At 42.4% G+C, this 13,412-nt stretch overlaps 1 protein-coding gene and 1 long non-coding RNA gene across 4 annotated transcripts in view; one reads left to right on the top strand and one right to left on the bottom strand.

The window, feature by feature from the left end:
* The window catches only part of LOC103468563 (protein shisa-9), a 92,059-nt gene that overhangs the window by 22,176 nt on the left and 56,471 nt on the right, over positions 1 to 13,412 (bottom strand). The window lies entirely within an intron of this gene.
* LOC103468561 (uncharacterized) overlaps positions 1 to 13,412 on the top strand; it is a 58,660-nt gene that overhangs the window by 11,459 nt on the left and 33,789 nt on the right. Inside the window, exon 2 of one of the 3 annotated variants that reach the window (XR_534233.2) lies at positions 10,717 to 10,849. The exons of the other annotated variants lie outside the window; for them this stretch is intronic. This is a non-coding gene — a long non-coding RNA (uncharacterized LOC103468561). The remainder of the gene's footprint in view (positions 1 to 10,716; positions 10,850 to 13,412) is intronic. 3 annotated transcript variants of the gene reach the window in all.

Here is a 13,412-nt window from a genome sequence, read left to right on the forward strand (position 1 = left end):
CACACACACGCGCACACACACACACACACACACACGCACCCCCACACACACACACACACACACACAAAAAGAAAAAAATGAATTGAGCATCAAGACCTGCAGTGTGATCGTAGCCCATAAAAACAGAGTCGTCTTGTTGCTCTTTTTTAGCATGAAGCACGATCTCAGGCCCGTTTCGTTGCTCCAATTAAGAAGAGTAGGGGGAAAAAAACTGTTTCTGTCAGCGCAGCAACACTATCTCAGACTGATTTAAGCACCTTAGAAGGATCAACAAAAGTGCTAATTTAATTATCTGCAGGCTGATTAATGAGAGGGAAGCTTCATTTGTGGTTCATTAGTAGTTTATTAGTTTGCAGGAGTGACGAATTCTTAATGAGAAGAGATCCGTCATTTTAGAGAAATGAATCTTATACCTGCATTTATTTTAATTTCATTTTATTTTTTAATAATGAAAGGAGATCTGCGAAGGCTTGCGAAGCCAATCAACTTTTGAGTGTTGCTCTTAGGTGAAGGTTAAATAAAGGGGGGATACTCGCATGGGCAAGGACAGAAAAACACACACGCCTGCTTCGCCAGGTTGTGTGACGGAGGAGCGTCGCGCATTAACTTAATTATTTATGTATGCATGCAGAGTAAAGGAAAAGGGCAGGGGCTACGCATATTAGCTCCTCTGTGAAATATTAGCGGAAGGACCTTTGATGCAATGCAATAAAGAAGGAACGAGGGGAGAGGAAGAGAAGAAATGGAGGAGAAGAAAGAGCTCGGATGACTCAAAGGGAGGAAAAGGAAGGAAAGAGATGTGATGACCTAGTAAGTTTTAAGCCTGATGCGAAAGATTTTGGGAGAGAGGAGTTGGGAGTCTGAAGCTTGATATGAAGCAATACAAAGCAGAGTCAAGTATTTGCTATGCGTGTGTGTAGGTGTGTGTGTGTGTGTGTGTGTGCGTGTGCGTGCGTGTGTGTGCGTGTGTGTGTGGTGTACATACTCAAGGACATTATTACACAAGAGTAATCCTCTGGTTGGTCTAATTTGATGTGCGATGAATAACGACAGCAGTAGTTCCACGTGTGGGGTTATGTTTACAATGAGCCCAGTTATCTATTTGTAATACTTCCCTCCAAATGGAAAAAAACAAAGCTTTGCTAAATACATTTGCACACAGATACACTCATCACACAAATGGATGCTTCATTTATAGTGAGCATGAGTCGCTGAGGGGACAGAAAAATACACGCCGACCTGTCCAGGAACTAATAACCAGACATTTTTTTTTGTTGGTTTTAGACATATCTAAAAACACACACACAGTGTGACACCTGATGATACATTACTAACAGATAACGACTGGAGCCGACCTCTTAAATGGACCCTGTCTCTACAGCAGAGTGTGAACGGTACATCCAGGTCATTGAACAACATAGTTCTAATTTTGAGACGATACAAGGTTTAGGCAGCATTTTGTGGAAAAATAACATAAATAGAATTGTGTTTTAAATCACTTAATCAGCGTAGAATATTCTAACCTGCATACTGGATGTTTTCCATACAGCATTTTGAATTTTTTTTCTGAAGAATAGGCAGTTTTGGAAGCTGAAACCAAAACATAGTGATACTTCGCATGTTACTTTTGCAAAGTCCTTGATGCTGATTGGCTGTTCCCGTGTGAGTAGAGACAAGGGAGACTTTCGATGTTAGCTTTTTTGGTATTGATAATATGGTTTCTACAGTGCGTCTAAATGTATTTTAAGGTATAATTTGTGTTTGTTAGGTTTGGGCGTTTGTTTTGGGTGTATTTTGGAGTGGTCTCTGGTGCACTTTGCATTCACATATGCATTCAAACTGCACCAGAGTTCAGTTCAACAAGTCAATTTTAACGTTTGTAGGACACAGCACATCTGAGAAAGAAGGTCCTCTCGGTGTCGGCTCGAAATTCTGTCACAACTATTTCTCTAATCAAAAGCAAGAGACGAAAACTCTCTGGATCTATTTTCCCGCGCCTCGTCCGTGGTTTTGCTTAACTAACAAAACCTGCTAAGCAAATAAAAATCTACATTCAAGAGGACGGTCACGGCAAATTAAACACGCTCCAGCAACTGGAACCGACACTGCAGCCGCATAGTCACACTCACACCGAATGAAGCCGAGAACAAGATTAAAGCTGCACTCTTAAAATATTACACCGGCTTCGTTTTTAAGGCATTACATGTGAGACTGAAAAAAGGCACTGAATCGGAGAAACCATCGTAAGATGGGATCATTCGTAGCCGGTCCCAAATCCAGCAGGAGCCGAATGGATCAGGTGGGAGCAGGATTACAGGAACAATGTCATTAGGAGTTTCTCTGTAGGAGAACATTAGCATTAAACACAGTTACATAAACCTGTTATTATATAAGGGCTGCTAGCAAATGCATAAGCATCAAGTGCTTGTGCTGCTCCTCCTTACGTAGTGTTGGTGCTTTTTGCAGCAGAGCTGTCACTTCATTTCATTGGTTACATGTCATGCAACGCTGCTGCGCTAGCATCTCTAGGTGTGTGCGTGTGTGTGTGTGTGCGCGTGTGTGTGTTTTTGGCTCTTCTACATACATCACCGCTTATGCTAGGGCGTCCAAGGCCATTGCTTAAGTTTTCTTAGTGCAGAGGTACGGCCTTGTGTCTGTGTGGGAATGACCTCATCCGTATTCTCCAGGCGACGGCAATGGAATCACTCAGCTTGCTGACTTCATGTAGCATCATAAAACCTCTGCAGCCAGCATTGTCCTTCACTAAATGGCTCCCATTACAACACTTGGCAAGGGGCAACTGATCAAGAATATTAACTGTGTGGCTGTGGTTGAGGGGAGGGCGCGGTTTGAAGCCTCTCGGGAACGTCGGCGCCACGAGGGGTAAAAATGGGCTGTGACGTGTTCCTTGTTTCTGACTGCTAAGTCACAAGAAGAGCTTTTTAAAAATAATAAATCTTCCACAGACGAGGCTTTTAGGTCATTCACGTACTGTATGCAAAACATGAGTCATTAGAAGCCTGGAGTATCTCATAATACTGCGGCTGTAGTTCAAAATGAAAACGGCTGTGGTGATTGGCAAGTTGAGCCAAAAACGACGCTTGAAATGTTTAAATGGTTAATAAAGTTCTTGAATTAACTCGACTCTTCATCTCTTTGTCGGGATAGACGGCCAGCGAGTCAAAAGAGCCTCGCTTTGTTTTGTGTGACCAATTTGTGAAACTCGCAGCCTTTTGTCACATGCAAAGCTGAATCGTAAACCCAGTATTTTGCTGGTCTGAAGATTTTTTGTTTTCCAACAATGTATGCGTTCTTCATGCATAAGTGAAAGAGAGGCCTCAATCCGTTTCACCTTTCCTTCGACAGGGACAGCAAAACTGCAGAGAGTTGATGGAGAGATGGAAGAAAACTAAGATAAGAACATTAACCTTCTAGAATGGCCCAGTTAAAGTCCAAACAGCTAGCATGACCGAGCTTGAGTTATTTTTGCAGAAATATCAGTTTCTAGTAGGGGTGCACCGATTTATCAGCCAGTTGATTTATTGGTGCCGATTGTGTTCATTTTTAGAGATCAGTGATCGGACGATTTTTACAAGTGAAGCCGATTTTATCCATGGATGTTTTCAACCTCGGCAAAGGTCTAAAGATCAACCACTGTGCTTTTCTTTTCTCCTGTGAGAGGTTTGACTGACAAACCGGCCGACCAGCTCATGTCTGCACATCTACAGTTAACAATAGTCATCCTATTGTTGCCAATTCAGCCACTTTCTTAATATTTTGAGCAACATTTCAGACAAAAAAACTGGCATCGGTCAAAACTGGAGTCGGTAAGTTAGGCTTTTTAAAATATCGGTAATCGGCGATCAGGCAGAAAACTGCAATCGGTGCAGCCCTGGTTTCTAGATGTGTGAATCTTGAAAACCACGCGTCATTTTTCTTCACTCACACTCCCTTGAGTCCGTCAGATTGCGTCCTAATAAACAAATATTGACGTCTGTAGTCGTAACTTGACGATAAGGTGAAGAAGGGCCGCGCGTACTTGTGCACTGTACACTCCCTCTCACAGCCTTTGACATTCATGCAGCTGCTCCCAACCCTGTCTTCCTTCATCTCCTTAGTTTGACTCCTCTCCGTGCTTCGTAAAGCACGGATCTCTTGTTGCTGTGCCCACCCACCATGTCTAACAGTGATTGATGCTGCGCCACACACACCATCCAGCAGACCGTGCGCAACTCCGCGACTCCAGGTGCATGAGGGCGCGCTGACCTTCAAATGCCCCTGTATAGTCCCAACCTGCACCACCACCTCCCGCCCTTCTCCGTGTTTGAATGTTTCGACCAACGTCCGATTAGCACGGGCCGGCACTTCTAAGGCCACCTGGGGGAAGCGGGAGAGGGGCGATGACGGCGCATGCCTGCTGCTAATTGGCTGCTAGGATGCTCTGCAGAAGGATAGGAAGGAACAAAGTGTAGATTGATGTGGAGGTGGGCGGGGATTATATAAAGTAGTAAACAACACATGAAACGCAGTGACTTAGTGGGGTGCGATGGAGAGAAGAAGAGATGGCGAGGAGCTCTGCACTGAGGAGGAAGCAGATGGCTTGGTAGGGGGGAAAAAAATGGCTGACACGAGGGTGACAAAGGAACAGAAAACTACATCACGGCATCCAGCTGCTGTCTTCTCTTGCAGAGAAACAATCTGTTCTCTCTTTTTTTCCATGTCTTTAAGTGGTTTCTTATTCTCATTTAATCCTCCTCCCATCAGTTCAAAAAGCTGGACAGCACACTTCGTCGTTCTTCTCCTCCAAACGCTTTTGAGATGCCGCTAATTATTTTTCACTYCACACTGTCTTGTTATTTACTAATCTGCTCATGTTGCCCATCAGTTTCTCATCTCATCTCMTCTCCCTCCTCCGCCTCCTCTTTCTCATCCTCCAGMAATATTTGTCTCGACCCCCTTCTTCGCTCCCCCAAGGCAGTGATTTGTGGAGCTGTCATGCTCCTGCAGCTGGATCCCCTGTCTGTCTCCCTTAGAGAGGGAGGGCAGGAAGACAGAGATAGGCAAGGAGAGCGGGCATGAGAGCACGTAAAGGTCTGGCTCTGAATAATTACACATCCCCTCCGTCCATGCACTGTCATCTTTTAGGTAGTGTGAAATGTAGGCCGCCATACTAAAAATATTACAGACCGCTGACACGGTTTGCTCTTATTTTATTTCCTTTTTTTTTTTTTTGTACGACTTCCCCGTTTATTGAAATCTCCAAGTGCTTCTGTGTTTGAAAGGACTGCTGTCATATWTTTGGATTTCGCGGTGCAAATATAACCATCAGCGTGATTGACACCTCAGTCTCATGAAATTCTCTTTTATTTTTGAATTCTTTTACAGTTTCTCTTCCTCAAAAAAATTGTTTTGATTTGCTCTCAAATTATTATTATYATTTTTTTCATTTTTGTTTAGGAAAAACGCACAGATATCATTTTAATCTGTTAATAAAATAGTTTACAGACATCTWTAAACTTTGTCCAAATTCTGTCCTAGATTTGAACAAAAACATGTAAATGTCGGAAGTTTGATTATATATCAAACTTATATAAAAAGTATTGTATCAATGTCAGTATCGGTATCGGTGATGTGGATCGTGTGTTTACATGGTACTGAATCTGTACCTAAACATGCAGTACCGCACACCGTCAGCATTGAGGGTTTGATGTATTTATAATATAGAAATGCTAGAAATGTTCATATTTTGTCATGTTCCACTTAGAATCTATTTCATTGGAAGAATACTGCACTTTACATTTAAGAATACTGCTTAAATGTAAAGTAGAAGGAAAATAAAACTTTTTAGATTTTTTTGAAGGTTTTTTTTTTTTTTCTTCCACAAAAATACATCTCAACTTTCACTGAAAAGTGGCAAAAAGAATAAACTGCTAACAGTTTGCTGCGTCTCCACAAGCTACAGCAAACCTCTGGAAGAAGGTTCTCTGGTCAGATGAGACTTGAGACGTGGTGGTGGCAGTATTATGCTGCGGGTATGCAGTATTTCAGGTAAGCCAATCGGATAGCAAGACGGATGGAGCTACGTGGAACTGGTGGAAGAAAATCTATTTGAAGAACAACTTTAAACTTGCAGCCAGACGAAATGGAGCCACGGTTCTACATGGGATGTCAAAAAAAAAAAAAAAACTGTTCAAGCTAAACATAAACAATCTGACAGGAGTATGCCAAACCAAAAAAAAAGAAACAGACCAAACATTTCTTCAAACACACTGACCGTTGCTACTTGCTGCATCTCTTCTGTTCACCTCTGAACCTCTGGATCTGGAAATGACCCAAATCCCAATTTGTTCAGCTTGCAGCAGCTAATAGTTTCACTCAKGGGCCATGACTGACTCCCACTAGCAACAAGAGAGAACCATTTCACTGCATGTTGGGTTTTCAGACAACAGAAGAGGATGAATAATACAATATATGTATGTAAAAATGAACTTATTTATTTTGTTTACTGTGCCTTAAACCTGATGTAGCTTTTATRAAAATTATGTTTTTATTTTTATATTTGTTAAAACTGTCAATATGTTGTGACAACGTGAGATAGATAATCTGTGTAAAAACCAAAACCCTGCATTTCCTCATTGAGATGCTACTGCTACCCGTAGAAAATGCACCGCTCCCGGTCAGAAACAACCAATCAGAGWCAGGAAGAAGGTCTTGGAGCTCTATTGCATGGCTTCATGAACACTTTRATATAAACCAAAGTCTATTGGTTTCTACCCAAACAAAACATTAAACATAGAGTTAAATCAACACAGAAATGCTTCTCAGGACCCAAATCAAAATTTTAAGAAGATCCATCAAGTCCTGAGACTTAAATCTCATAGAAAACCTGCAGATAAAATATAAATGTGTGATTTATCTGCATCACGTTCTTTCACTTGAAGACGTTTTGTGACTGCGGTAGAGGTGTAATTAACAACCCGAGGCTTGGCAGTCCTCCAGCTCAGTGGCATGCTGAAWTATTTCATCAATGAGAAAAACCGTTAAAATTTCAAACGAATGAACGCTTGTCTCCGCCGATGACCATCGCCGGAGCAGTTTAAGGCTGTCTTTGCTTTTCACCATCAAGATCTGAGCACGTTTTGTTCAGTTGCTCTCAGTACAATGACTCCTCAGCGCTACAGACAGTTTCTCAGCAAGGTTAAGTGATTGGAGTGTAAAAAAAAAAAAAAAAAAATCAATGGCCCTTTAGTCCCTTTATGTGAACACCATTAAGTTTCTTTATTTTCTCTTCTTTTTTCTTTTTTTTTTCTGAAACAAAGGAGCATCTAAATAACTAGGTGTCCGACACAGCAGGGTCGTGCCTGTACAAACCAAGGTCATGTTTTTGATATTTTCAGCGTGTGATTCAGATGCTGATGGAGCGGGTGAAGCGCGCCGCCTCAGGGTCTGCTATAAAACACACTCACACACCCTGAGCTGGGCTTTAACAAACACTGGCTGTTTCTAAAGATCAACATTGTGCAATAAAAGACAAAAAAAAAAAAAGATTTGTCTTCCTGTTTGTCTTAGTTCAAGCTTTTGGTAATTCACACACCAGTGTGTGCTCAAACACAACAGAATCAGTTTAGATTATCAGTAAAAGCTTCGTTAGAGAGCGTCGGACCGGCTCCAACACGCCGCCTCACCGCCGTCACACGAGACAGACGAGCAGCAAAAGGTGAACCTGCTCTGGAGCCGCGAGACGGGAACTCTGATGCCGAAACGATTCACGAGACGATTCCCGCGGTCGTTCGACTCAATTACAAAGAAATCCCCAAAGCAAACGCCGCAAATTGATTATTTATTCCGCTCACGCGACCCAAACGCCGCTGAGCCTTCACAGACGTTCGCTGGTGCAGTCCAACATGCTGCTTAGGTTCAGATTGACTTTGTTTTGGTAAATTTGCAATATCACAAAAAAACAAAAAAAACAACAAAGCACTACTTTAGAGACCAATAATATACCAAAAAAAAAAAAGGTAATAAGCTGAAGCCAAAGCCAATTCCTATTCAGACTCAGCAGCCTACAGTACTGAAAGATATACATAATTACACATACACACATTTATATTTAAATATGCATGTAAATACATACAAACTACATAACTGTATAAACTTTTAGAATTGTACATTTTAAAGCTCGCCAAAAAAGGCACAAACCTCCTAAACTATGTTTACTCTCTTGACTTAAATAATTTCTGAATTCCAGACTTTTGTTTAAATGCTATGAGTTATTTCTAGGATTGTTAGATATGTACAATGTCTTTAGATTTTAAAGTATTAATTTGAATAAATAGTAGTTGGTTTAAGTTTTTTAGTAGAGGAAGACAAACGAGAGTAGAAAACGAGAAAAACCAAGATGTCATAAACTCGGTTCATAAGCAGTCAAATGGAACCTTATCGCAAAAACTATCCMAAAAAAATCTAATCACATTCACTTTACCAGCAAAACTAATAAAACCTATTGATTAAGTTTCCAGATTAYGTCTAGTTATTAAAATGATCTCATCTCTCACAAAGCAACAATAAACACTTGCTAAATGTAGCATTTTATACCTGACCTACATAGCAGCACACAGTCAGATGTACAAACTGGTTAATTAGTCAGGCTGTCTGCTCCGGTAGCCAGCTGCTGACGGTTGRTGCGTCGCGTTTGGCTTTGCGAGAGGAAATATCTCCCAGCAGCCAAATTTATCYGTGAAAAAAGAAAAGAAGTTTTGCAGCCATTTCCCCAGACTTCTTTTAGACTGAGAGACACCGCTCAGCAACAAGCAGGGGAGGGGTAATGAAGCGTTACAAGATGCTCTGTATAGCYAGAGTTTTAGACACTCCATTAAAATGATAGTTAACGGTTTTAAGAGCGTGTCACGACGGCTCCTGTTCATGATGGAGACGATTTCAGACTCATTCTACCGACACAATCTARATCTGAGTTTAAACCCAAAATGTAGAACTTTAGACCTTTTCTGCTTTTTACTAACCTTATGCTGCTTCTCTATAGTTTTGCTGATTCTGCTGACAAGCTGACAGCATGTAATGAACAGCAGATAAATGTGATATCTAATTATGCTACAATTTCACACATGCAGTACGTATACGCGGTGCCATATTCCTTGAGCGCTGCCACTGAGCGTCTTCTGCACCGACAAACACAAGCTGCTTAATATAGCACACACACGTAGTTAAGTACGTCAGCGCTTTTACCATGGTTGACATTTCTCTAAGTCTGCAGCTGGCCGGCACATGTAAGCTGTCCAGTGACATTTGACACACTGACAAAACAAAACGCAGCACACACCAGGCGAGGACGGGGAGCGTTTTATTGGGGACAAGTCCAGACGTCCTAATCCTGGTCGGATCCCTCGCCTCGCCTCGTTTTCCTCCGCTCTTCGCCATTTCTGTGGAGTCTCTTTCTTCCCCCCCCTCTGAATCCCATCTTGTTTCTCACCTCATCGCCGCCCTATTGCCTCCATCTGTCACACGCATATGCTTTGTGCACTCACAGACACTCATTTGAAATATTTTGGCTCCAATTTTCCCGTCCTCTCCTGTTTTCCTCACCACACCTCCACCTCTGTCCGACGACGCTTTGAGACGGCGAGTGACTTTGAGAACGACAGCCTGCGACTGGACATTTGTGGCTAAGTGGAGGGCGTTCTCTACCTCCTCTTCCTCAGTTTTCTCCCTGGGGCGTCGGCTCATGCGCGGAGGCCATGGCTGGCCTCTGTTTGATCCCCACCATGATGCATTGTGATGGCCGTGTCAACGCTCAGTCTGATCTCAGAGGAGTTCTCTCCATGCAGGTCCATTCGCTCCGTCTGATTGGCTCATTCTCTTCCTGCATATTATTGTGCTTTTTTCTTCTCTCTCTCTCTCTTTGTGATTTCTGACACCTTTTAGCAACTTTTTAACCTTTTTTTGGCTCTAGTGGCCTTTATTTGAAAGTGCTAAGACAGGAAAGTAGGTAACGAGAGAGAGGGAAGACATGCGGCGAAGGTCGCTAGGTCGGGAATTGAACCTTCGACGTCAGGTTCGATTCCCAAACCTGACCATAATTTCTGATGTCAGAAATTAAATACCAGCTTTTTATCCAGATTAAGTCAAATTTAGTTGCGTGGCACGTTTTAGCAACAAGGCAGCTCAACGTGCTTTAGGCTATGGAAACGTCATGTTCAAACAGAGGCAATAAAGATGACATGTTGTCAATTGTTGATTAATGTTCAACTTGCTGCTAGTCAAATGCTAAAAAGGTAGTGGTGTTTTTTTTTTTAAGCCTTGATTCAGAGGAACTCAGTATTTCAGCATCTTAGCAGTTTTCTGCAGGTTTGTTGAATATTTAAACTAAGGTGTCCAAATGCGACCCGAGGGATTTTGAGCTTTTTAAGAGAGTTTTTAGAGATGCGAGGCCTTCCAAAAACGGCGCAAACTCCTTCTTGAAATGTCAAATCGTCATAGATTCACAGAGATTAGGTAAAAAAAACCGAGCTCTACCTAATCTCCCTGAACGGACGGCGCGGTTAATGCCTGAACGTGTGTCTGTGACACTGACAGGAAGCAGCGGGGTGGGAATATCTGCGCTCCTGCAGGTGGTGGATGAGAAATATCTGTCACGGCAGCCCGGCGATGCTTCATGCCTTCACTTTGTCACACGCGTGTCACCTTGTCTGGCTCGCGCAGATACACACGTGTGCTGTGAAGCTCAGCTTCTGCTGGTTTCACCGGCTGATGGAGCGGCTGACACACGGCTGAACCCGGAGAGCCGACGCTGCTGGACGGAGACGAAGGGGGAGCCGATGCAGGAGCAGCAAAGGTGAGAGGGAGGAAAACAAAACAAACTCATATTTCTACCACTCTAATTGTTTTGTTTTATTTTATCACGAAATGTTTTCTTTAATTCAAAATGTTTAAACTTTCAACTTAAAAATTTGTTTGGATTCATTCTTCCTTTTGGATTTGCGACACAGATCGAGCACGCTGCCATTTTCAATGTAAAATCCCTAAACATTCACTGCACTTCCAGAAACGTTGTAACATTAATACAGCTAAAAATGGAGAAAAAAAATTGAAACTGAGTTAAAACTAATTAGTTTATTGCTTGCAGCTTAAGGAGTCTTCTCAAAACCGCTGGATCTGTTAAAAAATAAAGATACCGACTATGATCAAATACACACTGAGATTAAAAATTGCATTGTTTATAATTGAAATTATAAATCAGTTATTTCACCAGACAAAGTGTGTGTCAATGACTAAAAGGATTAATTTGCATTTACAAGCTTTTAAAGTTTTAAAACTGGGGTTCAGTTGAGAGGCTTAGAGTAGTAAATAGAGTACTGTGCATTTTCCTCGCATCATAACCAGACGCCCATATTAGCTCTTTTTGTTTAAGCTGCTCCATATAACCTCCCATCATTTCTGATCAGCTTCCTCGTCTCCACAGCATGATGCTGCCACTGCCGTGCTTCGTTTCTTGACAATGTTCAAGATTCATGGAGTTCAAACCCAAAGATCTGAGCTGTTAATCGACTGTCTGATCATTTCTGCTGTTTAATACATAAACTTACTTCTTTACATATACACACACTTTATGGTGGCTGATGGTAAAAACCTAATCAGCTGCTTTAGCTTCTTTTCCTACAGAGTSTCATCTCACTGTGTTCCAGGTAAAAGTGTGAAAGCCTTTTAGGACTGGATCCAACTTGTGGGAGTAAATACACCACTGCTTTCAGAAACCTTTAACTTTCTAAAGTGAGAATTAAGACTTTGGGGGAGTTCGCCAATCAATTTTTTGCGACTTTGAACTTTGTCTCAAGTTCATGTGGGGAAAAAAGAAAAAGAGAAGAAAGAACTGGTTGCTTCCCACAGCAACCAGTTCACCAAATTCACAGCGGTAAGTCAGTTGTTGTGTATTTGTAGAGATAAAGAGCGTAAAAACGTTCGTTAGTAAGTGGCTRCATTTCAAAGTTTACCTAAAAAATCTGAACAGTGCGGCGTACAGGTCTGACCTGCTGAAACGTTTGCTGTGAAGAAAATATCCCAACGGCACAATACAGCCAACAACGAAACAGTTCCTCCACATGCATCCCAACTGATTCTTCCACCTGAGCTGTCAACATTTGCACATCGTCCAGAGTTGCCATGACAACTCTGGAGGCTTCCCTGATTAATGCTCTTCTTGCCCAGCCTTGTTTTTGTAGGTTTAGGTCTTAATTTAGAGGTATCTAACTAAATGTGAAACATTGCAAGGAGTGTGAACGTTGGTATGGATGCGCGATAACATCGGCCGATATTAGTAAATTTTTAACATATCGTATCRGCCGACAAATACAAATGGGACATTATAAATGGGATATTATGATACTTATTTCCACATTGTTGCTGTTTGTTTCTGGACATCACTGGTCATGTGATAGCGATCCAGTGCAGGATTGTGGGGAGCTAAGGCAGCTTAGTTAGCATTGTAGGTAATTTTTTCAAGGTGTGACAGGGTGGTGAAGTATTTATAATATCCATAATATCAGTAAATATCGGTAACAGGCCAAAAACGCAGCATTGGTATCATATTGATAGAGAGAGTAGTTCTTTTGGCCATTGTTCGTTCATTAATAAGATATGTCCAATTTTTGTGAAAAACACATTTTTGATTAAAAAAAAAAAAAAGGAGGGTAAAATGAGTTAGTCTGAAGTCCTTCCTGCTCCTCCGTTTCCACGCCGCCTGCTGCCGCTTTGTTTTCCCGCTGTATTATTTTTGTAGGAAGGCTGAATAATCAAAATGAGTCAGCGTTCGTGTTTGAGTCCAGCTGTTTTTTGTTGTTGTTGTTGTTGTTGTTGTTGTTGTTGTTACTGTGGGAATCTGTCCTGTGGCGTTATTAGCCGAGGCCTCACGCAGACTCATTCAGACAGCCATCTTACTACTGTTACCTCCCCACAGGTAAACAATGAATCACAAAGCACTTCCCTGAGACTTCTTCGCATGGTGCGGATCGGATCCGACAGAACCGCCGCTGCCCCTCCGTGCCCCGTCTCCCCCGCCGGACCAGCGATACCGAAACGAACCGCACAATTAGTCACTTGTTGGGTTTGACTGCGGGTCGCCTTTCTCCCGTCCGTCCCCGGATGTCCGTCACGCGGATGTGAAGCGACAGTGGTCCGTCTGCGCGCTCCCTGGAAGCAGGCTGCTGGTCGGCGCTCTCTGAACCCCCCTCGGCCGTCACACAGCGCATCGGCTGTCATAACAGACCTGACTCCCCCCCTCTGAGGATCACGCATGGCTGAGTGTGATTAGGTTAAACACGCTCTCTAACTTTGACTTGATGTGCCGTGGCATCGCGCGTGCGTGTGTTGCACCTAAAGGAGAGGGTATGAGTCACTCAAGT

Source organism: Poecilia reticulata, linkage group LG8 (assembly GCF_000633615.1).
Source record: "Poecilia reticulata strain Guanapo linkage group LG8, Guppy_female_1.0+MT, whole genome shotgun sequence".
In the NCBI taxonomy this organism is placed as follows: Eukaryota; Metazoa; Chordata; class Actinopteri; order Cyprinodontiformes; family Poeciliidae; genus Poecilia; species Poecilia reticulata.